This window comes from Eptatretus burgeri, chromosome 16 (assembly GCF_056783735.1).
Source record: "Eptatretus burgeri isolate ZD-2024b chromosome 16, Ebu_testis_v1, whole genome shotgun sequence".
Taxonomy (NCBI): domain Eukaryota; kingdom Metazoa; phylum Chordata; class Myxini; order Myxiniformes; family Myxinidae; genus Eptatretus; species Eptatretus burgeri.
Genome location: NC_140976.1, coordinates 40925868 through 40950519, shown reverse-complemented (window position 1 = coordinate 40950519; position 24652 = coordinate 40925868). Strand labels below are relative to the sequence as shown.

At 46.3% G+C, this 24652-nt stretch overlaps 1 long non-coding RNA gene across 1 annotated transcript in view; it reads left to right on the top strand.

Annotated features, from left to right (window-relative positions):
* Window positions 1–24652, top strand: part of LOC147010930 (uncharacterized) — a 31485-nt gene that overhangs the window by 6776 nt on the left and 57 nt on the right. The window contains exons 2-3 of the long non-coding RNA XR_015052203.1: window positions 17576–17673; window positions 24501–24652. The exon at window positions 24501–24652 is cut by the window's right edge and continues 57 nt beyond it. This is a non-coding gene — a long non-coding RNA (uncharacterized LOC147010930). The remainder of the gene's footprint in view (window positions 1–17575; window positions 17674–24500) is intronic.

Sequence of the window (24652 nt, the reverse complement as noted above, 5' to 3'; positions counted from 1 at the left end):
ATAGAGTGATGTACAACACACGAGGATAGTGATCGTGCTGTGCAGCAAGTACACTACATCTAATTAATATGATTTATAATTCTGCATATCGTGATTAATTAAAATAATCTTACTGCACATGGGCACGATCCCTTTTTGGGACCTTTTGGTGTGCAACAGCCGAGTAGTGCATGTGAGCATCACATTTTGATCATGAGCACCATGATCTATGTGTACAATTCCTACGCCACCCTGTTCAATTTGACGCCTTGATTTCTTCAATTTAAAATTTCCTGTTTATGTCCACATGTTTTTTTTTCTGCCCTAAATCATTAAAGGGAAGCATATAGTGTTTTTTCTTGTGACCTCCACCACCGAAGGTGAAAGAGGTTATGTTTTCACCCCTCTCTGTCTCTTTCTATGTTTGTTTGTGTGCAGGATATCTCAAAAAGTTGTGGACAGATTCGGATGAAACTTGGTGGACACATTGGGTGTGACAAGGAACAATTGATTCAATTTTGGTGAAGATCCGAATCTGGATCCGAGAAATTTTTTAAGTGATTCTTCACCATTGAGAGTTATGACTAAACTAATATATTGCACGATATCTCAAAAAGTTGTGGACGGGTTTGGATGAAACTTGGTGGACAGGTTAAGTGTGTAACAAGGACGAATTGATTCCATTTTGTTGAAGATCCGAACCCGGATCTGGATTCGAGAATTATTTAATTTTCAAAGTGATTCTTCACCATTGAGAGATACGGCCAAAAACAATATAGTTACTGTATAGCAAGATATTTCAAGAATGTATTGTGCTCGATATGTTCTCGTGGATCAGGCATTACGTGGTGGGGGTATGCTCTCTTCCCTTCTAGTTTCTTTGTTTTTTTCCCCTCAAATAAATTCTGCCCCTTTGCCCTTATGCCATCATTTTGATAACATCGAGTAACATGGACACATGTTGGAATTTCAGTTCATTTTCGGCCAAAAAGCATGGTAACTCATGTAAACACACAACAGTTTGAGCACAATGCAGTACTGGTAACCTTTCTAATTAAAATAATGAATAAATATACTATTCCTAGCAGCTGTAACTGGGATGTGATTGACAAAGTGCAGGATATGGAAGTTTGTCAGGACTTCCATAATTTTTCATCCTCGGCTCTTCTATTTTATAATTGCAGGACCTCACTCGATGATGTCCTGGAGTTCCCAAAGTGATAAAAGGACCAAATGAGCAATGATATAACCTCTTCGTTTTAAATTCAATTAGTTTTTGCCAAATTGTATGAGTAAATATTTATAGGCTAGAAAGTTAAAAGCATGTGCTTGAAGACATTACAGTCATGAATCACATCAGAAGTCAGCAATTAGCGAAAATTCGTATATCTTTATTGTTACTTGGATGATATTGATAAACACTTGAAACCAGCCAGCTAATCATAACTTTTTCTTTAGGCTATGACAGTTTGTATCTCAACAACTGTGTTCACAAGATTTTTTACCTGCATCTTACTTTTTACAAGCCTGGTATTGACAGTGGTTAGGGTGACTGGTTTAGGATATTTGGGTCCTGATTTTGAGTCCTGTTGGCTGCTGAATTATTACAAGGTAGGGTGAAATCAGCCTGCTCATCCTTCCAAGGTTGGTGAAATAAGTACCAATGTACGGTAGAGGGGCACAGCATCAGTGGCACAGTTGTGCTTCCAAGAAATGACAGTTACCCCAGCAGCCAAGTTGTCATATGCAAGAACAGACCAGAAGTGTTTACATCGTGCTGATGCTGCTGATGAAGTTTTTTGGCTCGGGTTATACGAGGTGGTTTGCCATTGCCTTCGCAGCGTTGTTTGTCTGTGCTCTATCATTTCAAATGCTGGAACATCAAGCAAGGAAGCAGCACGTACCATTTCTTAAGTATTTGGTATGACCCAGCCAGAGTTTGAACCACCGACTGCCCAGACTCAGAGCGGAGGCTCAAATCATTACACATTTCTTTTAACCTCTGCCACCGAAGGTGTCGGGCCGAGGTTATGTTTTCACCCGTCTGTGAGCAGGATATCTCAATAAGTTATGGACAGATTCGGACGAAAGTTGGTGAACAGGTTAGCCATGTAACAAGGACGAACTCATTCGATTTGGGTGAAGATCTGGATACTCGAATTTTTAAAGTGATTCTTCACAATTGAGTGATCGGGCTAAAACGATATTGATTGTAGCATGATACCTCAAAAAGTTGTGGTCTGATTCAAACGAAACTTGGTGGACATGTTGGGTGTATGATGAGGGTGAATTGATTCAATTTTGGTGAAGATCTGGATCTGGATACCAGAAGTTTTTGAGTGATTCTTCACCATTGAGAGATAGAGCCAAAATCGATGTATGACAGGATATTTCAAAAAGTTTTGAACTGTTAATGACAAAACTGTGTGGATGAGTTGGTTAGGTGACAACAATCTGATTCGATGTTGGTTCAGGTCTGAATCCAGATCCCTCCTTTCAGTGGGATACAAAACGAAAGCTGTTGAGCCTCGTGGAGGAGTGCGCTTTACCGAGTGCCGTTCTAGTTCTTTTGTTTCCTTGCTTATAAACATCTGAATCATATTGTTGTGGTTACCAAATTCGCAAACCACCATTCAGGTCCCTTAGGTGAGGTATCTCGGTAAGTGCATGTGTAGTTAGGCCCAAACCCGTTGTCTAGTGGGAATAAATGTTATTCATGCGTGCTGCGACTCTTCAGGATAGCCGTTTTTCTTTTACTATCTTTATTTTGGACCAACCGCCATGATTACCACCACAACCACAACATCAACCACCAGCCACAACGCCGCTTCACCACAACCGCCACGACCTTCCCGTCACACCTCGCAACCGTAGCATCGCCACCGTTCTTGCCCCGCTGTGGGTACCGGTGTTGGACTCGTGCAGAGCGCGCGTCGAACAGCGTGTACAAAATCACGGATTTTGTGCTTCAAAAACGGATCAAAAACGACACACGCCCACTTTTTGCCGTCCAATCGGTGAGCGAGGGGCGAATTTGGCCCCGCCTCCAGGACGATCGATATATGCAAATTTGTGGATCAAAAAGCCTTCACGCCCACTTTTTCTCGGGCCAATGGGGAGCGAGGTGAAAGGTCAAAGGGAGGGGGTCAAAGGCGAAGCTACGGGGGGATAAAAGGACCGTGTTCGTCAGTCAGGGGAGAGTCCAACGGGGAGAGTCCAACGGGGAGAGTCCAACGGGGAGAGTCCAACGAAGAGTCCAACGGGGAGAGTCCAACGAAGAGTCCAACGGGGAGAGTCCAAAGAAGAGTCCAACGGGGAGAGTCCAAAGAAGAGTCCAACGGGGAGAGTCCAAAGAAGAGTCCAACGGGGAGAGTCCAAAGAAGAGTCCAACGGGGAGAGTCCAAAGAAGAGTCCAACGGGGAGAGTCCAAAGAAGAGTCCAACGGGGAGAGTCCAAAGAAGAGTCCAACGGGGAGAGTCCAAAGAAGAGTCCAACGGGGAGAGTCCAAAGAAGAGTCCAACGGGGAGAGTCCAAAGAAGAGTCCAACGGGGAGAGTCCAACGAGGAGTCCAACGAGGAGAGTCCAAAAAGAGTCCAGAGTCGGAGAGTCCAGAGGCGGAGAGGCGGCAGCGGCGAAGGCAGACGAGGGGGTGCTCGCGTCGGTGCCGGGAGCTGCACGCCCGAGGGAGGCCGGCAGCGCGACCTGGCCGAGGTGGAGACGCACACCAGGGATAATAAAGATCCTCTATACCCCGAGCATCAGCAACCCCCTCCTGTTTCCCCCCGCGCTGAGATAGTGCGACCAAGGGGGCCCCTTTCCCACCCCCTGCCAGACACTGTCCGCGAGGCCCGCGGAGTGAGGCGCCATCGCCGCTCCGCGTCTCATCACCAGACGGGTAGGCGCGACCCGGTCTCGGCCTCAGGCCCGCCTCATCCTTGAGGGTATTCTTTCCTTGGTTTTGGGTATGTGTTGTCGGCGCCGTCTGTGAAGTAGAATTGTATAAGTGTTGCCGTGTGCTCGGTAGTCGGTATTAGCTCTGCATTGTCTTCGCTTTTATATTTGCTTTTTGTGTAAATGGAATTGTGTTTTTTCTGTGTGCTTTTGGTGGAATTGAATATGTGTGCTTCCCGTGTGCCGCGAATAAATGTGCTTTATTATTGAACTGTTCTCCCGCTTCGCTTCGTCTTTTTCTCCCATTGAATCCTCATCTTGCTTCACGTAAAGGGTTGGTAGTGGGCTGAATACGCCCGATAATTAATCGAACCGTCGAGGTCGACGATAACACCGCTCGGTTATTCTGATAGTACGGAACGGGTCGCTTAAGTGGCCCGTGTCCGAAGTCGACCTGCGGCGAGGTGCGATCGCCCGGTCTACCCTCCGCGTGGGTACTTAGGTAGGTCGAATTTGGCGAGCAACCCTATCCCACGCGGGGGCTGATTGGCTCGATCGCGGTGAGACCGAAAGGTCCACCCGTGACTGGTTCCCGGCGTTAGTCCGAGAGGGTCACGACTGGATTGTCCGTCCGGTGGGCGACGTGCCGCGATTCGAGTTACGTGGCCGTCAGCACGCCGGCGGGCGCGAAATCCGCAACACTGGTGTCAGGTCGTGCGATACAAATTCATCGCCCTCCTCGCGGCACTGGTATCGGAGAACAGGAAAACGGGCTCTCCTGTCTCCGGCTAAATTCACGGGAATCGGTCCAGGGGTGAGAGAAGCGACCCCCGATTCCCTCCAAATTACGAGCGAGTTAAATTAACCCTTCACGAGAAGCAAGATGGCGTCTCAAGGCGAGCGGGAGCCGGGGGTATTAGAAATGTATATGTGTAATAATGTAGAGTCCATGGTCCAGGATGGAATCCCCGAGCAGGAAATGTTGATTGTGCAGGAACACGGACTCGCCCAACTGAACCCAGGGCCCGAGGTGGGTGCGGCAGCGGCCGCGGTGTATGACACCTCCCCCCCCCTCTCCACCAAGACCCTTCCCCAACCCTTGCCGAAACGGCTCAGCTGAGTGCATCCAACATGGCCCAGCTATGCGCCATGCTGGCGGCAATGAACGAAAAGATGAATGCGAAAATGATCGAAAAAATGGATGCAAATACAAACGAAATGAAAGACATGAACAAGCAAATGAATGAAGTGAAAACGACGATAGATACAAATACAAACGAAATGAAAGGCATGAACGAAAAGATGGATACAAATACAAATGAAATGAAAAACGAAATGAACAAGCAAATAAACGGAATGGAAACAAACATGAAGGAGGAAATGAAAAAGTTCCGGGGTGAGACGCAGAACATGGGCCGATGCCTGCAGGCGGGCATGAAGGCCGTGACAAAGGAAATAATAGTTGAGACAAGGGAGGTGAAGGGTGAAGAGTTGGCAGCGACACGGGAGATAGAAAAAATAGAGGAAAGACTACACGAGGAAGACGGGGTAAGTGACGCACACACACACACAGAGGTAGTGGAGGACAATGGGGGTGAGCTGGCGGATAGTGTAGGGACCCAGTGCGAGCACCTGGATGGCCTCCTCCAGGAACGAGGGGAGGGAGTCTGCCCCCTTGAGGCGAGTCACGACCAGGTGAGTTCGGTCGTGCTTTGCGAGGTTCAGGGGACGGGTGCTGTGGACAGGTGCACGGAAAGCTTGGGGGGTATAGAGGCCCCGGAGACTCTTGTGGGGACACGAATCCCCAGTGTGGTTGTCCCTGTGTGTGTGGTGCAAGGCGTGAGTGCGTCCCCGTGTGTGGAAGCGACCCCGTGTGTGAGTGGTGTGGTGGCGATGGTGCCAGAGTACGTGCTTCCCAGCACGCCGTGTGTGGATGAGGCACCGTGTATGGAAGAGGCCGTGTGTGTGAGTGAAACGGCCAGTATGAGTGAGGAACCGCGGGTGAGTGCCCCCGCGTGTGTGGATGAGGCACCGCGGTTAAGTGCCCCCGCGTGTATGAGTGAGGCACGGTGTGTGGATGAGGCACCGCGGTTGAGTGCCCCCGCGTGTATGAGTGAGGGACGTTGTGTGGAAGAGACCGCGTGTGTGAGTGTCGCCGTGTGTATGAGTGAGGTACCGCGGGTGAGTGCCCCCGCGTGTATGAGTGAGGCACGGTGTGTGGATGAGGCACAGCGGTTGAGTGCCCTCGCGTGTGTGGGTGAGGCACCGCGGGTGAGTGCCCCCGCGCGAGTGAATGGAGCACCACGTGTGAGTAGTATGGTTTGTGTGAGTGGTGAGGCACGCGTGAGTGAACGGCCGTGTGCAAGGTCGCTGTGTGCCAGGGAGACCGTGTGTGTGAGAGAGCGGTATGAGAGGGAGATGTCGGTTGGCATGCGGGAGCACGCAGCCGCGTCTCCCCGTGTGAATGTGATGGTGTGGACTGTGTGCGTCGTGACACGCAGGTATGCGTGGGTCGAATGGCGACGACGGCGACAGAGGAAAGAAAGCCGAGTAGCGGCTGTAGTTGTTTCGGGGACCGTGCCGGGTTCACCCAGCAGTGAGCACGCGGTTCGTGCTGTGCAACGCACGAGACCACCACGTGCTCGCTTGCGAGAGTGAAGTCCCGGTCCGGAAACGCACGCGGTGGATTTGCCGATCCCGCGGACGGACAAAGTTTAGGCAGGTAAATGGATTTAGACCGGACGGGTTCTCCACGCGATCGTGTGTGTTAAGCTCCAACGGGCAGAGCACATGTGTTCGCGTGGGGAACCCCTCGAGACGTGGGGCTTGTGTTTTTTTTTTGCGCACGGTGACGTCATGGCTGCACGTGTGGTTGGAATCCGGCAGGAGGGGTATCTCTGCCGGATGGTACCGTCCAAGGAGGGACGAGGAACACGTGCAGCTGCATGACGTCACGGGCAGGTGCAAAGTGCGCGAGTTGCCGCGCAGGTGCTGCGCATGAAAAAAAAGAAAAGGCAAGCCTCACTTTCGGGTGCACAGGATTCCTGGGCAAGGGGTGAAAGACCCCCTTGACCCGGGGCACAGGATGGAAACTAGTTAGGGGGAAGGGTTAGCTTAGCTAGACCGGCTCCATGGGGCAGGGGTAAGTCCTCATGGGGCCCGTGGAATGGATTAGGTAGAGGGATTTAGTGAGATTTAGGTTGGGAAATAAAATGATTGATTTGGAGACCGTGACAGACTTGTGAATGTGTAGAGGGGACGTAGTTTAGCTACGTAGGTTAAATGGAACGTGCTATAGTTTAAGGGACGACGTGGGAGCACGAGTTAGTTAGGGGGTGCAGTTAGAAGGATGGCAGAGTTCAGTGGTGTGTGTGTTGAAGAGTTGTTGGTGAGTGAATTGGAAGCATGTGCTTGGTGAGTGAGTGAGGCCAGCGGGTCTGTGTGAATGGAGCGAATGGGGAATGCATGGTGCGATGAGTGATTGGGGGGAGGAGTGACTCCCGCCCAAGGGACCCCGGGGTCAGAGTAAAGTGAGTTAGCTGGGTTAGTCAAATTAACAAAAATGGAGGTCGTTTTGCTGTTGGTGGGAATGTAGGCTCGAGACCCATTTGGAGGGGTGCAGGAGCCCTGTTGACGGGCTTGGGAGCGTGGCTGCGAAAGGTGAGTATCGCTGAGTGGGTACCCCGGGCACCAGGCTAGTCGGCCGTGGTAGGCCAAGGGCCCATGGGGGGCCGGGATAGAGTAGTGGGCACGGGTGCGCCTGCTTGGTGCGGGGGCCCGGGGCGCCATTAACCGCGTGGGCAGTGTTGTGGGCACGGGTGACCCTCGGAAAGGGGCCCGGGAGGCCGGCCTGCCACGTGTGCGTTTCAGGGGAGGTGCCATGGGGGGCACTCCCCGGTGTTAGGGAGCTGGTAGGCTCGGAGGCAGTGTAGTGCCCGGGGGTGCCATAGCGGGAGAATCGGCAGAGGGTCGTGCCTGCCAAAGGGAGCCACGTGTCCCAGCCAGGAGACCTTGTGAGGGCAGGGAGAGAAAATTGGGGGGCGAGGCCCGAAATTGTGAGGACACCAACACAGGCGACGGGAATCTGGGTTGTTAGAACCAATAGTTTAAGCGAGAGGTGCTTGTTGAAAGCCCCGGGGTAGTTTAACAGTTAAATGGTTAGGGTAGATTAGGAGATGTACCCCTCCGCACCATCCATCCCCTCGCTGTCGTTGTGGGCCGCTGGACCCACTTTGGGTTAAGATCGCCGAACTCTGGGGAGGCCATTCTGAGGCTTCGTTGGGCCTCGACACAGGACGTTAGCTCTCCCTTATTCCCCTCCGGGAAGGGAACGTAGGGGTTGGGAGTCGGCTAGGTGACAGGATAGGTTAGCCGAACAAAGACGATAAAGGGGGTTAGGGGACGATTTATAGTGGGGAAGTTAAAGAATAAAAGTAAAAATAAAAAAAAATAAGTTGGGGCTAAATTGGGGTTTGACAAATTAAGGGAGTGGGTATGTACAGTGACAGGCAAAGGCGATAGGTGGGAGGGAGACAGGTAGGTAGGTCCGAGCCCGCCTTCCAAGTGGCCAGCACCACCGCACCCCCTCCACCAACCTCCACTGAACGGCAAAGGTTGGCCAGCTTCATCGGCTGGCTGTTTTTTTCTTCAAGGCCTGTGCCGGCCAGTTCATCTGCTGGCTGTTTTTCTTCAAGGCCTGTGCCGGCCAGTTCATCTGCCCGCTGTGTTTGCCTGCAGCGGCCTTCTTCTGCGGGCTGTGTTTGCCTGCTCACCTTTGCCATGCCATGCCCACTGCCCACGTTCACCAGCCCCGTTCAATTTTTGCTTTGCCCCCCCCCCCTTGTTCATTGCCATGTGCGCCAGGATCGTAAAAGCAACAGTTTGCAAGCTGCGAGAACTGCCCCGTTGGCGGCTACAACACGGGCCTACAGTGGCGGCCCGTGCACCGTGTTTGTGTCCATTCATGCATCCATTCGTTGTGCTCATTGCGTGTGCCACTTGAGCTGGCACGGAGACTACGTTTGTGCAGCCCATGCACCGTTGTGGTTCACTGCGTTCAGTTCAAAAGGGAAGGCCTTGGACTGCATGTGAGCAGCCAGCCACGTTCCCTGTCACCTGCATTGTTTTGAGCCAGAGACTGCATGTGGGCAGCCTGGCTCCCTGCAAACTGCTTTTCTTTTGCAGAGTTCAGTGATCCTGGGCCATGGTTTAGTGTAAAATTTGTAAGTTAAGGTTAAGATGTACTGTACATATGAGTGCGCCCCCGGCATGTCTGTCTAGCGCCGGCAATTTTATTTAAGTCGTCCGTGTGAGTGAGTTTGTTTAGATAGTTACGCAGCCCTTAGGTTATTTATTTTGGGGACACGAATACCATGAATGTCGCACTCAGGGATCCGTAGGTAAAATGTACTAGGGGAAAACTACACATGATGGCACACGAAAATTTGACGACTCGGGACGAGTCTGTAAAAAGGGAAGGGGGTAGTGTTGTGGTTACCAAATTCGCAAACCACCATTCAGGTCCCTTAGGTGAGGTATCTCGGTAAGTGCATGTGTAGTTAGGCCCAAACCCGTTGTCTAGTGGGAATAAATGTTATTCATGCGTGCTGCGACTCTTCAGGATAGCCGTTTTTCTTTTACTATCTTTATTTTGGACCAACCGCCATGATTACCACCACAACCACAACATCAACCACCAGCCACAACGCCGCTTCACCACAACCGCCACGACCTTCCCGTCACACCTCGCAACCGTAGCATCGCCACCGTTCTTGCCCCGCTGTGGGTACCGGTGTTGGACTCGTGCAGAGCGCGCGTCGAACAGCGTGTACAAAATCACGGATTTTGTGCTTCAAAAACGGATCAAAAACGACACACGCCCACTTTTTGCCGTCCAATCGGTGAGCGAGTGGCGAATTTGGCCCCGCCTCCAGGACGATCGATATATGCAAATTTGTGGATCAAAAAGCCTTCACGCCCACTTTTTCTCGGGCCAATGGGGAGCGAGGTGAAAGGTCAAAGGGAGGGGGTCAAAGGCGAAGCTACGGGGGATAAAAGGACCGTGTTCGTCAGTCAGGGGAGTGGAGAAGGGGAGAGTCCAACGAGGAGAGTCCAACGGGGAGAGTCCAAAGAAGAGTCCAAAGAAGAGTCCAACGGGGAGAGTCCAAAGAAGAGTCCAACGGGGAGAGTCCAAAGAAGAGTCCAACGAGGAGAGTCCAAAGAAGAGTCCAGAGTCGGAGAGTCCAGAGGCGGAGAGGCGGCAGCGGCGAAGGCAGACGAGGGGGTGCTCGCGTCGGTGCCGGGAGCTGCACGCCCGAGGGAGGCCGGCAGCGCGACCTGGCCGAGGTGGAGACGCACACTAGGGATAATAAAGATCCTCTATACCCCGAGCATCAGCAACCCCCTCCTGTTTCCCCCCGCGCTGAGATAGTGCGACCAAGGGGGCCCCTTTCCCACCCCCTGCCAGACACTGTCCGCGAGGCCCGCGGAGTGAGGCGCCATCGCCGCTCCGCGTCTCATCACCAGACGGGTAGGCGCGACCCGGTCTCGGCCTCAGGCCCGCCTCATCCTTGAGGGTATTCTTTCCTTGGTTTTGGGTATGTGTTGTCGGCGCCGTCTGTGAAGTAGAATTGTATAAGTGTTGCCGTGTGCTCGGTAGTCGGTATTAGCTCTGCATTGTCTTCGCTTTTATATTTGCTTTTTGTGTAAATGGAATTGTGTTTTTTCTGTGTGCTTTTGGTGGAATTGAATATGTGTGCTTCCCGTGTGCCGCGAATAAATGTGTTTTATTATTGAACTGTTCTCCCGCTTCGCTTCGTCTTTTTCTCCCATTGAATCCTCATCTTGCTTCACGTAAAGGGTTGGTAGTGGGCTGAATACGCCCGATAATTAATCGAACCGTCGAGGTCGACGATAACACCGCTCGGTTATTCTGATAGTACGGAACGGGTCGCTTAAGTGGCCCGTGTCCGAAGTCGACCTGCGGCGAGGTGCGATCGCCCGGTCTACCCTCCGCGTGGGTACTTAGGTAGGTCGAATTTGGCGAGCAACCCTATCCCACGCGGGGGCTGATTGGCTCGATCGCGGTGAGACCGAAAGGTCCACCCGTGACTGGTTCCCGGCGTTAGTCCGAGAGGGTCACGACTGGATTGTCCGTCCGGTGGGCGACGTGCCGCGATTCGAGTTACGTGGCCGTCAGCACGCCGGCGGGCGCCAATACCGCAACAATATAATGTCGGTGATTTTATTTGGTGATTCTACATAGTTCAAATCAATTCGAACATGATGGAATCATGTTGTCTTCAATATTACCCACAAGGCTCACTTCCTATTTGTTCTGTTCCTGTTTCAAGACTTACAAGGTTTACATGGGAAATTTCCCTTGACAGTTGAATAGCTTGTCTGGAATTGGAATTCCAGATTAGGTATCGTCATCGTGCACTGTCCGTCCGTCCATCTCCTATTTAGACTTCTCCGGGCAAACTGCTGGGCCAATCTGGCTGAAATTTGACAGCAAGGTTCTGCTCCTAACTGGTAATGGGGATTGCAAAGTTCGTTCCAGTCACGTGACTTTAAGTAGGTCAAAATGGAGGACTTAGTAAATTCCTTCAAAAACTCTTCTTCTCCAGACCCACCAGTCAGAATGCTACCAAATTTTGGTGACATTAGAACAGGGTACCGATGTTAAATTGTGGAGGTCATGCAAATCACATGACTGAAAGTGTGTCAAAATGGCAGACTGAGTAAATTATTGAGAAAATCCATAAATTCCTTCAAAAATCTTCTTCTCCAGTCCCACCAGTCAGAATGCTACCAAATTTGGGTTACAACATTAGACCAGGGCCTACATAAGCTACAGGTTCAGTGGTCCTTCTTTATCAACTATCATAAATTTTAAAAAGAACAATTATATATATAATAGCAGCAGCTATGCCTTTCACTTGAGGCTAAGCACATCACCTTTCACTGGAATTTATTTGCCACATCACATGGCAAATACCCCATTGATGGAATAAGGTGGCTCGGTAAAACGACAGGTTTGGGGAGCAGGTCAGTCAAGGAAGCACTTGGTTCAAAATCCAGTAACTTTTGTGGAAACAGCCCAACAGGTTTCAAATGTTGAGGTGATAGAGATGTCAACATGCAAATTTGATGAATGGAACAAGTTCTTAAACCTGAAAGTGTGTTTGTAAAGTCTGTCGTTGTTAGTGGGTGATTGGAAAACCTGGTGTTGGCTTAATGGTTTGGGTGGCAGGTTTGGGATCATAGGGTCCTGAGTTCAAATCCCTCTTGACCACTGAATTAATATCAGGTGGGGTTGACTCAGCCTGCCATCCTCTTGAAGTCAGTGAAATGAGTAACAATGTACTGGTAGAGAGGCACAGCATCAGTGGCACAGCCGCGCTCCAAGAAATGATAGCTGCCTGGCAGCCGAGCTGCCGTGTGCAAGAACAGAGAGAGAAGTGAGTGACTCACCATATTAGGGTGAGTGATAGTAATTGTCCCCTACAAGTTGACCGACTATGAAGGAGAATATGCATTGACCTATGATGTGACTAAAGATCTGCAACCTCCAGAGTTGTTCAAAGCTGTTGCTGATGTCAGAGTCCCTGACAACACAATTCAAATCAACAACTGATGTGTCACTCAGTATGATTGGCAACTCTTTCCTGGTGAAATAAAAGCTGTACAGGGGGAAACTATGAGTTATCTATGATGGTACATGCCAACAAATGCTGGAATTAGATCAGCTGTGAAGACAAACTTTATACTATAAAGTACAAGATTGTGAAGATGTTAATGGTCACAAGTCAAGAGCACATTAGGAGTTTTAAGATTTTAAAAGTGTGTATAATTATGTATGTAACAGCCATCAGGTTTGTGCAGTTACCTGATTCCAATCTCGATAAACCGCATCAAAGCACTCATGATGGTTGACTGATCCGATCATTCATTCAAGGTGGTTCAGATCACGGGCCTGTCTGTCACGATACCATACCTCAATGGAACCACCGAGCCAGTCGATGCATCACGCTGATTGGCACTGTATGCCCATTCTCCAATGGCGACCGAGCAAAGTCACCGGGCGCAGGAATGGTTCTCTTGCTGGATGCTAATTGCCCACATGCAATCTGTCCTTTAACAGACGTGTATAATTACCACGCAAAGCTAAAATTATTTACTTATATACCTGTAAACCTTTATTTCAATTGAATTATATATTTGAACACTGTAGAACACAAATCACCATCCTAATACTTCCCAAAACAATGCTATATATCGATATATAGCATGAGAAGATGTGGCATGTGAGACGGTACGGTATCGGGATGAAGAAGAGGCTACCTACAGGGTTATGTATGATAGTAATTGATGCTGTGTTCCATGGTGACCAATAAAGCCTCCATCAGGTAAACTGCGACTCAACATCGTCTTATTTCAGTGGATAAGGGTGATGTATAAGACTGCTTCAGTCGCGCTAAACTTCAGGATTTTTTTTAACAATCTTTAAAATCATTCTTTTATTAAAATTGAAGTATATACTTAAACACTGCTTGGGGTATCATGTTCTAAGAACTCTCTGGTTGTAATAGCAATCAGACACTCTGCACCCAGAGACCAAGTGTTTTTTAGAATGTAATTGGCAAAAAGGACATGAATACAAATGGAAGCAAAAAATGATTAAGCCGCACTACCCAAATACGTGCCCCCGAGCCAACATTACCTAAGTAGAAAATTCCTTAATTACCTAAGTCTTAAAACCTCACATACACCACAGGAGTAAAGACCAGAAGAAATGACCAGGCTGAAATACCTGGGCTGCGTCCAGCAGGACAGAGTTTTATATTGAGGTACCTCCCGGCAGACAGTTCATGCCACTGCCTGATCCTAGCTTGAGAGGGGAGGGCGGGCGTGGTCTGCTGTGGGAGGTGGGAGGCATGGTTGGAGCTGTGGCGGCACTGGCGTCGGTTTGGGTAGGCACCCCGTTGCGGCTCGCATGCAGCTTCCTTCATCAGCTCAGGAAACTTATCTGTCCTCGCTGATTGCATCAGCCCTAGTTATAGCTGTGCACCCCCACCTGCAGCTGTAAAGTCACTTGCCCCTTCCTGGTCAACTGCTATTGGCTCGGGGCCCTGTTTGTGGATTGGGAATCCCCCTAACCTCTCCTTCAGATGGTTCAGATGGTTGGTACCAATTTTAGATTGTATTTTGTAATTTCTTGCCGTAGTAAACATGTTGAAATTATATCCGTAGACTGATGTTTGATCTGGCACGACAGTGCAGAAGAATTGCCATGTCAGTGACCAAGTAAATGATACATATTTCTGGTTATGAATATAATTTCCAATTTTTGTCATGCATGTTTATACTGTTACTTGACATCTATCTTGTGATTAGAATATTTGGGATTCAAGTATAGCTTTGAGGTCAAAATGAATATAAACACAAGTGGATTTTTGTCACATCCATTGCATGGAATGTCAGTTACCATGGATGATGCCTAACTCTAGACTCGAATATGTTGAGCTATGGTCTTGGATAGAACAGCCAATTAGCAATGTTTTGTCTTTGGAATTAGCAATATGCACACTTTGGGATTGGCAATGTAGAGTCTCTGAAATTGGCAAGGTGTTGCCTTTGGAATTAGCAATTAGCAAAAGTTCTGTGTTGCTGATGCAATGCCCCTGCAGGTTCGAGGATAGTTTTGGAAGTTAGCCAAGATACTGGCACACAATGGCCAACTCATTACCAAAGGCACTGTGGGATATTTACTGTCCACTACAAATGCGAGCAGATGTGACAGCCCCCTCTGAAGGACTACATTTATTGATGCAAAACCTTGCTGGCAAAGCACTAAATTGCGGTTTATTCGTTGGGTGATAAATCTAAAACGTAAGAGACATCTCAAAGGTGAGTACACCGCTCTAATCTATCTTTTTAGCCCATCCATACCTACTGTGACTACATAATACAACGACGGGAGTACCCAAGGGATTACAGACTTGGTAAGAAAGCCAAGTCTGTTTGTCCAACTGTACCTTCGACTTTCTAGCTAGATGACCCCACCACCCCTCATTAGAAATGCTTGGCACATACCCAGTGTGGGTTGAAATATTCAACTCTTAGATGCTCCATTTATCTGGGGAGGAGTATCTTGGCCAAATTCCAAAAACCCTTAGATGCAGGAGCACGGTGGAGCATCTCCATACCGAGGTACTGTTTCGCCTCACAATGACACTGTTGGTGTGATATATCACTCAGAGGCTTGACCTTCACACACACAGCCTTCAGGATTATCGCCATTGTCGCACCTCCCTGACGTCACCCCCGCGCCACCGGCCTGAACCACCAATGACGATAGGGAGCATATGCCACAGTTGGCCATCCTTCAACATCAGCATTTCAGTGAACTATCACTCTCCTTCTATCAGTGGCCTTATTGTATTACGTGCCTGGTGTGGGCTTAATGGTTCGGGTGGTGGGCTTGGGATCTGAGGATCCTCATTTCAAATCCCCCTCGGCTGTTGAATTAATACACCAGGGGGTTGACTCTGCCTGTCATCCTTCCGAGGTCGGCAAAGTGAGTACCAGCTTGCTGGTATCCTGTGTCGGAGTGGCGACCTGTCCAGGATTGTACCTAATAGCCAAGGAGACTGCTTAGCTAGCATCAATGCTCTGCACAGAGTATGGTCCCAATGGATGGATGGATTGGATTACAGCAACTGGCATCATCATCGCTGCTTCATTAAATTCTCAAACGGATTTTAAATCCAAATTTTCTCAAATCCATGTAAACCTTTATCATCATCAATTTACCATACTCTTTACAGAGCATCAGTGCTGCAGAACAGTACCTAATCAATGACTAAGATTATGCTTGTTGGTTTACCATTGCTAAGGATGGCTATTGATCTGCATTATTCAGGTTTTGTTGCCGAAAACCTGTGAAACCGTTTTAGTATCGGCAAAACCCATATTGCATGGAAAGTACAAACATTTTCAAAAACACAATGTTTCGCTTCCATTGCACTCGCAAGGATTCACGCACACGCACACACACACACACACACACACACACACACACACACACACACACACACACACACACACACACACACACACACACACACACACACACACACACACACACACACACACACACCTGTAGCGACCTCGAGCGGATATGCAAGGTACTGCTCTAGTTTATTGGCTGTGTGGCATCATGAGCTTGACCCAACTGAAGGCCATGCCACCACCCTCAAAGCAGCAGCACTTCACTTCCTCACATTTACCATATTGCCATCACTCCAAATCAATGGGTGTATGCTTTCCAATTCGCTCTTCGACTTCTTGCTGATATTTATCGGTACTTCGAATGACAGGATTCAATTCGGATAGTTTTCATTAATGTGCAAAATGTCCACCATTGTCAACATTTGTCAAAATCATCATATAGCATTTATCATCATTTGGTAAACCAGGCAACACTGCTGTTTCTTGTGGGGATGCCATTTAAAACTTTGAGAAGTGTTATATTACTTGCATCAAACCACATCATTGTATCCCATTTCATTCATTTTTATATTATGGTATGAATTTAGAATTGTAGTTTGTGTACACCCAAATCCTCTGCAAACTTTCTTCTGAATATCGTGTCACCACAGTCACCGAGTTTGAACTTTTTCTGAAGTTGGCTTTCTTGGAACCTCCTTATCATTACCCATCAATAAATTGCTATCTCAGTGTTCTGGTGTATTTTGTGTCACCGACAACCTCTCGAAAAACGTTTTTGCCACGTTTGGTTAAAAAAAAAAACAATTTAAATATATCCGCTTTCGATTCTGAGCAACCTGTTTTTCGTTGCTTCCAACTTGCCATGTATGCATCTCTCGAGCCATGAAATGCCACTGATGAGCTTGTGCAATAAATATGCCACTGAATCTCATGATTAATTAATTAATTAATTAATTTTTTATACAGCGTCAAGGCTCATTGAAGAGCAAGAACACTGAACGGATTAGGGTACAACAGATCAATGAATGGTGGAGGGAAGAGGAAACACCAACAGCAGAATTGAAGAACAAAATAACAAAATAGGGGGAGAATTGGACAAACAATGGGTATGGGAAAGAAATTGGGAGGGGGTGGGTGTGCAGGAAAGAATGCATTTGGTGGACAAAATGGATACTGAAGGAAACTTTCAGAAAGGAAAAACTGGAAGCTTGGAAGTGGGGGTTAAAATAAGGATTGAAAAGATAATGATTAAATGTGGACTTCCCTCCTCTTCTGTGTACTTCCTTGCCAATGTCACATTCTTCCAAGTCATTGGTTCCATTAGAAAAGAAGTCGTGTTTTTTAACCTGAACCCCATCATAACGACTATACTGCATGTTCATTTGTCTGCATCATCTACTGATGTCTTTGTAATCAAAGCAATAGTACATTGATGTCCGTTAGTGTCTCCATCGTGTATCCAATTGAGTTACAAATTCCTCAGAGGTTTTGAGTGGAGAAGTAAAGGTTTATGTACCATTATATCACGAAGGTACAAAGTGTACGGCATTGTCCTGTTGATAACATACCCTCCTTGTAAGAGGCAATTCTCCACTGGGCTGACCATTACTATAAGTTAAACTTTATTTAAAATAGTTTATGGAAAACATAAACCTTCTTTCTCTTGCCCATCTCCCTCATCTTTTTCAAGGCAAGCAAACATCTTGTCGCAGAAAAGAAAATACTTTTTGGAAAATCAGGAAGCTCAAAAAGAAATGGCATCGTGGGTCTACAGCTACGGATGTGATGGTAAGACAATACGGTTTTGAAAAAATTTAAATGTGGTTTAATGAATAACCACTTTCTTTTGATTACAATGTCAGTGTAAGTGCTCGCTCATTATTTGGGGTATTAATCCTTGTTAATCTAGGTGAGGGTGTTTGCACTTATCGGTCTGTACTCAGTCCTATGTTTTTCTTCCGTGTCTGTCACAGAAGCTTAAGGACACGATTCCCATGGATAGAGATACACGGCAAAATCTCCAATGGCTCGCATGGTTTTTTAAAAATTGGACACCTTTATTTTATTACCCTCCCAGGAAAAAATGTTATAGTTAGAACTATAGTATATGATAGTTGTACTATCATATACTATAGTTGAAAATAGATTCTACAACAGTAGTCTGCACAGAATTACTACAGGAAAGAAATGCCTATTTTTGCCTGTATCCGCAAGGCTAAACTTCATCATCACCTCCATCCATTCAACCCCCTCTTCTCTTGCAACTGTGAAACAGTCTTCCTGGGTCTCTTATCTCATTCGCTTCCCTCCAATACTTCAAGTCTGCTCCCCACAGTTGTGTCGTTATCGTTCCCCGTTCCAACTATTGAGCTTATTGTGGTATTGGGAGTTACATGAATATTAATGAATGCATGATGAACCGGAACTGATGAGGTGAAACCGAGAGTGACGTGAGCGGGCTATCGAATGAGGGCAGCAGGAGACACCATTAAAAACGGTTGAGCTAAAGATCCTTCTTGTGGGCTGACTTGCCTGCTCAACATATTGGTGACGAGGATGGCTCACCTTGTCAGGAGCAAATAGCCAGTGTCAGGAGAGAATGGCCAGCCTTCAGAAGGAACCGCTAATAAGCGACACACCACCGCAGCAGGTATTCAAGGAGGTATCTGGCGATTTGTTTTCCCATGCAGGAAAATCATATTTGGTTTACATCAACAGACTCTCTGGGTGCCATGCATCTCTCTCTACTAATGTGACCACACACCATGTGACCTCAACCGAGCTTTATGGTCATTCTTTGTGAACCCGGGTGTCCCAGTTCATCTTCGAACTGATGGCGGCCCACAGTTTGCATCCTATGAATTCTGGAAATTCATGGACCATTGGAGAGTTAACCATCGCTTCTCCACACCACACTTTTCACGCTATAATGGACAAGCAGAAGCAGCAGTCAAATCCATTAAGATACAGGTCGTGAAGTCGGCATGCAACGGTAATCTCGATGACGACGCATTTTACCATGGCTTTGGCTCAGATTATCTTTGGGTATCGAACATGAACTGCTTGCTGTTCCTGGACATCAATGCGCTTTCTCATGACAGTGGCAGATGGCTACTGCCGAGTGTGATGCTAAGGCTGCTGAGGTACGGGCAAAAACGAGCGCGCATTATGACCAATCGTCCAAACCTCTCATGCCGTTTCGTGTCAGCACTGAGGTGTTGGTAGAAGATCCACAGACGAGGCATTGGGACAAAACCAGTGTGGTCATCAGTATTCAACATCACTGGAGCTATCTCGTTAAACTGCCATCGGGCATAGTCTATCGGAGGAACCGGTGTTTCCTTTGTCCATATGTCCCTTGATGCTCCGAGATGGACAGTGAGGGCCACAATCCATCTACCGGTGGAAGCAAGGACAGACCAGCCTCCCACCCACCAAAGGGTGCAAGATTAGACTTACCACTCCGTCGCAGCCCACGTATAGGTCGATCACCTACTCGACTTCATCTGTAATTCGTTATGCCTGAACTCTTGCTCCATACTTTGCTTGTGTTTTTGTTACCAGACATATGGTTATAGATACTTGTTATAGTACTGAATCCATATGCATACTGATCCTTTAACGCCCTCGAGCTATTCATGTACAGAATGTACGGTTTCAGGAATGAGACCTCATTGAATCATGCACAGTTTCTTGCCTTTGATAAAGTCTATTGCCCATCCAAGAAACTCCAAAATTCACTCAGCAAATTGAAGGGCTTCGCTGGCAGCAGTTTACCACCATGTAGTGATGATTTCTTTCTCCATGTCCAATGATCAGCATTCGTGGCAAGGATGTGGGCACATGCTGATGAGAAACAAATCGATTAATCCCGAGATGAGGGTTCGGAGCTATTCGATCATTCCTACGATATTGTTTGGTTCAAGGGTCTGCAGATCCCTGAAAAGTTCAAGATCTATGACAAACTGGAGAATGAAAGTGATTGTGACAGTAATGGTAGCCAGTCCCTATCATTGGATTATGAAGATGACTGACCATCAATTAATTTTCAGATGTCAATCCTACAATATGTACCGGGCGTAGTGGCGTGCGCCTGTAATCCGGCTACTCGGAGGCTTTGGTTGGAGGATCGCTTGAGGACGGGTGCTCTGCGCTGGGCCGCGCTATGAGAGGGTGTAGGGCAGCCCGGAATCATGGTGAAACCCAATCCTTATCCCTGTGTCGTAAGAGGCGACCAGGGTTGCGTCAGGAAGCGCATCCGGCGTAAAACCTGTGCCAAATCAGTATGCGGATCATAATGGATGATCCGCTGTGGTGACCCCTAACGTGAGCAGCCGAAAGGAGAACAACAACAACAACAACAACAACAACATGTCAATCCTACAATATACATCCATTTGCTGTAGTTTCATTTCGATGGTCACAGACATTTTGACTAACGTGTTTACTGCTTAATACATTTCATTATGGCCACTACCAATTAACTTTAATGGATTCTTAAGACTCGATTGATTAAGAATCTGATTTATTTTCGTGATTAAGCTGATTCTTGTTCCATGTATAATCAGCTTTCATTGCTGGCAACTTTTGTGTTTGTACTCTTTGTTCTAATGAATTAAAGGTAATTTGGCTGATTTTTAGTCATACCAAAGTCATGTTTCCATTCTTCGTAAGATTGGAGAAATCTGAAGATACAAGTTTGATGCTTGGATTCGAAAATCTAAGTGAATGTGTGGTAGAGCACCATTTCAATTTGGCATCAGAGCTGCCAGTCTGATCTGGTGGAACTTAAGAATGAGGTTTTCAAGCTTTGAACTAATGCTAAAATGGAACCACACCATTGAGAAATTTATTCTCAACTGTCTAATTAAACTGGGCCGAGCTCCCTGTCTTTCTCTATGATTGTATTGGTTACCACCCTTTCTGAAGGCCTCAATCCAAAGGTTGTATGTCTTCAAACTGAATCTGTCATTCTGATAAATAATCGGTGGTGACTTCCCCAAACTCCCATTCTCACTTTCTTGGTCTGATACCCAACGATACAATGGAAATGATCATTTCTCTTGTTCAGTTTAATTGTTTTGGAGGAGTTAGGGTTAAAGTCAAGAGTTCACATAACTGGTACTCAGGTACTCATACGCAGTAAAAAAAAAACTAAATGCATACTTCAAAGATTCTCTGAAAGCTCAAAAACGGACGAGCACAACAGGGGCTTTTGAGAGAAGATTTTCTCAGCGAATCTCGGTGAGATTCTTCCGTGATAATTCTGATATACAGTATTGTACTGTTATTTCAAAATTTTAATGCACAAAATTAAGTTTAAAATGATAACATAATTTATAAGTTATATGACAATTTATAAGATTTTAAAAATCGATCTCAGGAGAACACACGAGCGAAGAGGAAGAAGAATAGGTTTTCTTAGCTAATGTAGGTAAGATTGTTCCGTAAAAATTCTGATAATTGATACACTGCGATTTCAAAATTAAGTTTATAAATCATAACATTATAATTTACAAGTTATATTGTAGGTTTATAACTTGTAAGATAAAAAAGAAAAGATTGAAGGAGAACACGTGACCAAGGAGGAAGATGAGGATGTTCAGGAGTGTCCGCAACGAAAAAAAGAGCGGCTTGTGAGTGTCTCGTCTGGAGTGGACGTTCTGAGAGAGCGCTTACAGAGGAGTAAGATGCATTCTAAGCTCAGAGGAGTTTTAAAAGTCCGAGTGGCGCTTGGGAAAGTAGATGAGCATGCTCGAAGCTGACATTTTTTTTTTAATGAGTACCAAACCCTAACAGCTCGGTCCTCATTGGAGAACCTAATAAAAAATTGTGTGAAACCCTGGTTTTTGTGCAGAGTATATAAGGATATTCGGAAAGAAGAACCTTCTGGACTTGATTCAGTCAAATGGTGGCTCCATGCCTTTGACGTCCATCCACACTGCTTCTGGGTCAACATATGGAGGATGTTTAACAGTCAAGAAATATGGATATGATTCTATTCAAGATTTCATTGAGAGAATGAGCAATGATTTTTCGATAGGACAGGTTTTTGTCAGAAGTAAATCATTCTTGTGTTTTTTTTTTGTACTTTTTTCTTGATGGTTATTAATGTTCTTGAATCTTGATGGTTATTACCTACGTGCACCTTTGTTATTTCATTTTTACCTGGGCCTTGATATCTGGAAATATAAGCTCTGTTAACTGTGATTAGGAGCAATTTTGTGTTTCAACTACCACGACGTTTACCTGCTACTTGAGGACACCAATTTTACTCATGAATAATTATTGCGTACATATTCTATCAGGCATACTTTGTCCAGAGAGAAAAGCATTGTCAAACTCTCCATGATTGTATTGGTCACCACCCCTTCTAAAGGCCTCAACCGAAAGGTTATATTTTGGTGGTGTTGTACCCATTGGTGGTACCCCCTCTCTCTGCTGTTCCTTTTATCCTGTTGCATCCTGATCCGTCGCTGTACGAGTACTAGCTTTTCCATGAGCCTCGACTCTGTATACAAAAAAACATGAATCCGTCATCCTGATAATCAGTGGTGACGAAGCCAAACTCCCAGTGTCACTTCATTGGTCTGATACCTGATGATACAATGGAAACCAGAGTGTTCATAGAACACAACCTTCAAAATTATTGGAATCTCCCACGATGAAAGTCAATGGGTCTATCAATCACAATGTCATCACAGACAGGTGAGTGATCTCTCTGTCTTCCACCACCTCCTTTCTGGTCTTGCACCCTCTACTCTTATTGTGTTTTGTCTCTCCACCCCTCCAACCTCGGGTCATATGCAGTTATCATCATCATACAAATATACCATTTCAATCTGGCAAAATCCTCCAAAGGTCTCTTCCATCATCTCGGGCCATCTACATTTTTGCAGGTTCTGTAACCACCAAGTGGGTCACACCTTTTGTCATACATTTTGCTAATAATATTGAGAAGCATATCGCAATCACATTAATGGCAACGATTAACATCAATCCAATGAAAAGAAATAATATCTTTGCTCCCCATCCACAAAACATTTCCTTTAACCAAGACCAAAATTCCCATCCTTTGTTATAGTCATGGTATTTTGCACCCTCTGCCTTAATTTTGGCAGCTGGATTATCAATTTGCAAGTTATCAGGGATATATGTGGAACATTCAGACCCCACGACAGCACAGGTTCCACCTTGTGCAGAATGCAACAATTCCAAAGTGAGGTCTGGCAGTATATCGATATACTGGTTATATCAATATCATTTTTCATATCGATATAATTTTTCATATCGTTATACCGGTTTTTGGAATTCTGAATATACCAGTACACTGGAAAAAAATTGATATGAAAAACAACAAAAAAACAAAAACCCAGCATATCACCAACAAATCGAAGAAAGGTGTTTACAATTTTTAAATACCGTACATGATTTTAAAAGCTTTCATGCACTCGGTGTCTTGGATAGGCATGGAAAAGGAACAGTGAAACATATGACGTCATCACGTACCAGGAAGTAAGTACAGAATGTTTTAACTTTTCACCTTCAGCATCCGAGCACCCATACAAGCAATTGGGTTTTTCTTTGGCCTTATGGCTGGTTTTTAAGCAATTGCCAATTGCTTATTATTTTATATGAATTGGGTGTGCTTTAGAAATACTGTGCCAAGTCAATGATCTGCGATAGTGATACCAGTTTGAAAGAGATACCGGTATGAACTATGAACGAGTTTCCATTCCCAGAGAAGACACATCTTCATTCTGCATGTAAAATCGACATCCAGTTCCCACCCATTGTTTAGAGGGATGGGGGAGGGAAACGGCATTGAGTTTAGCCTGTTTCATTCTCTGAGTAATGTCCCCGGTCCCCCAAATCTGGACTCTCCAACTTTTGTCTTTCAGTCGAACAATCCATCTTTCAATATCTCAATCTTTAATCCCTCTGTGGTGAGTTGTCCAGGAGACTGCTTTGGCAGCACTGATGCTCTGGACAGAGTATGGTCCCAATAAATGGAAAGATGGGTGGTTGGAACCAACTTTCACACTCTTCAATCTCATTCTTCCCTTCAGGTCTTCAAGACGGCTGTTCACCACCATCCCCGATCCAAAACTATGATCTTTTCTACACTCCATTAAACTACCACCCAACCCTCCCCAAATTTTTCGTCTGTATCTATCTTGTCCACCCCTTGCATTCTCCTCTGTCCTCATTGTCACCTGCATCCCTTATTTGTCCGACAAAAAGAAAATCTGGTATCCTTATAATCAGTGGTGACTGACCCAAACTCTGTCTCGCTTCATTGATCTGATAACCAACAATACAATGGAAATGACGGCTTCTCTTTCTCAGTTTAAATGTTTTTGAGGATTTATGTTTGTATTGCAAAGTATGCAACAATATGAGGAAAGACTATGGCATCACGCCAAAGCTGTGAGGGTAAAAAGATATAGATTTTCTCAAATGTTTAGAGGAGATGTGAAATTGCCCAGAATTTTTGGTTTTCTTCAGAAACCTCAAGAAGACTTTAAATGGTTCAGGAAATGTATTTATTATTTTTAGTTGTCATGTTGAAAGGTTTTTGTGATGTGCATGATGGAACTTTCCTGCCATTCCAGGAAAAGCGGTGCAGAAGCAAAAGGAGAATGTTCTGGAATTGATCCACTCAAACGGTGGCTGCATGCCTTTGAAGTCAATCCACGCTGCTTACGGGTCAACGTATGGATTAAATTTAGCAGTGAAGAAATACGGATTTGGTTCGGTTGAAGAT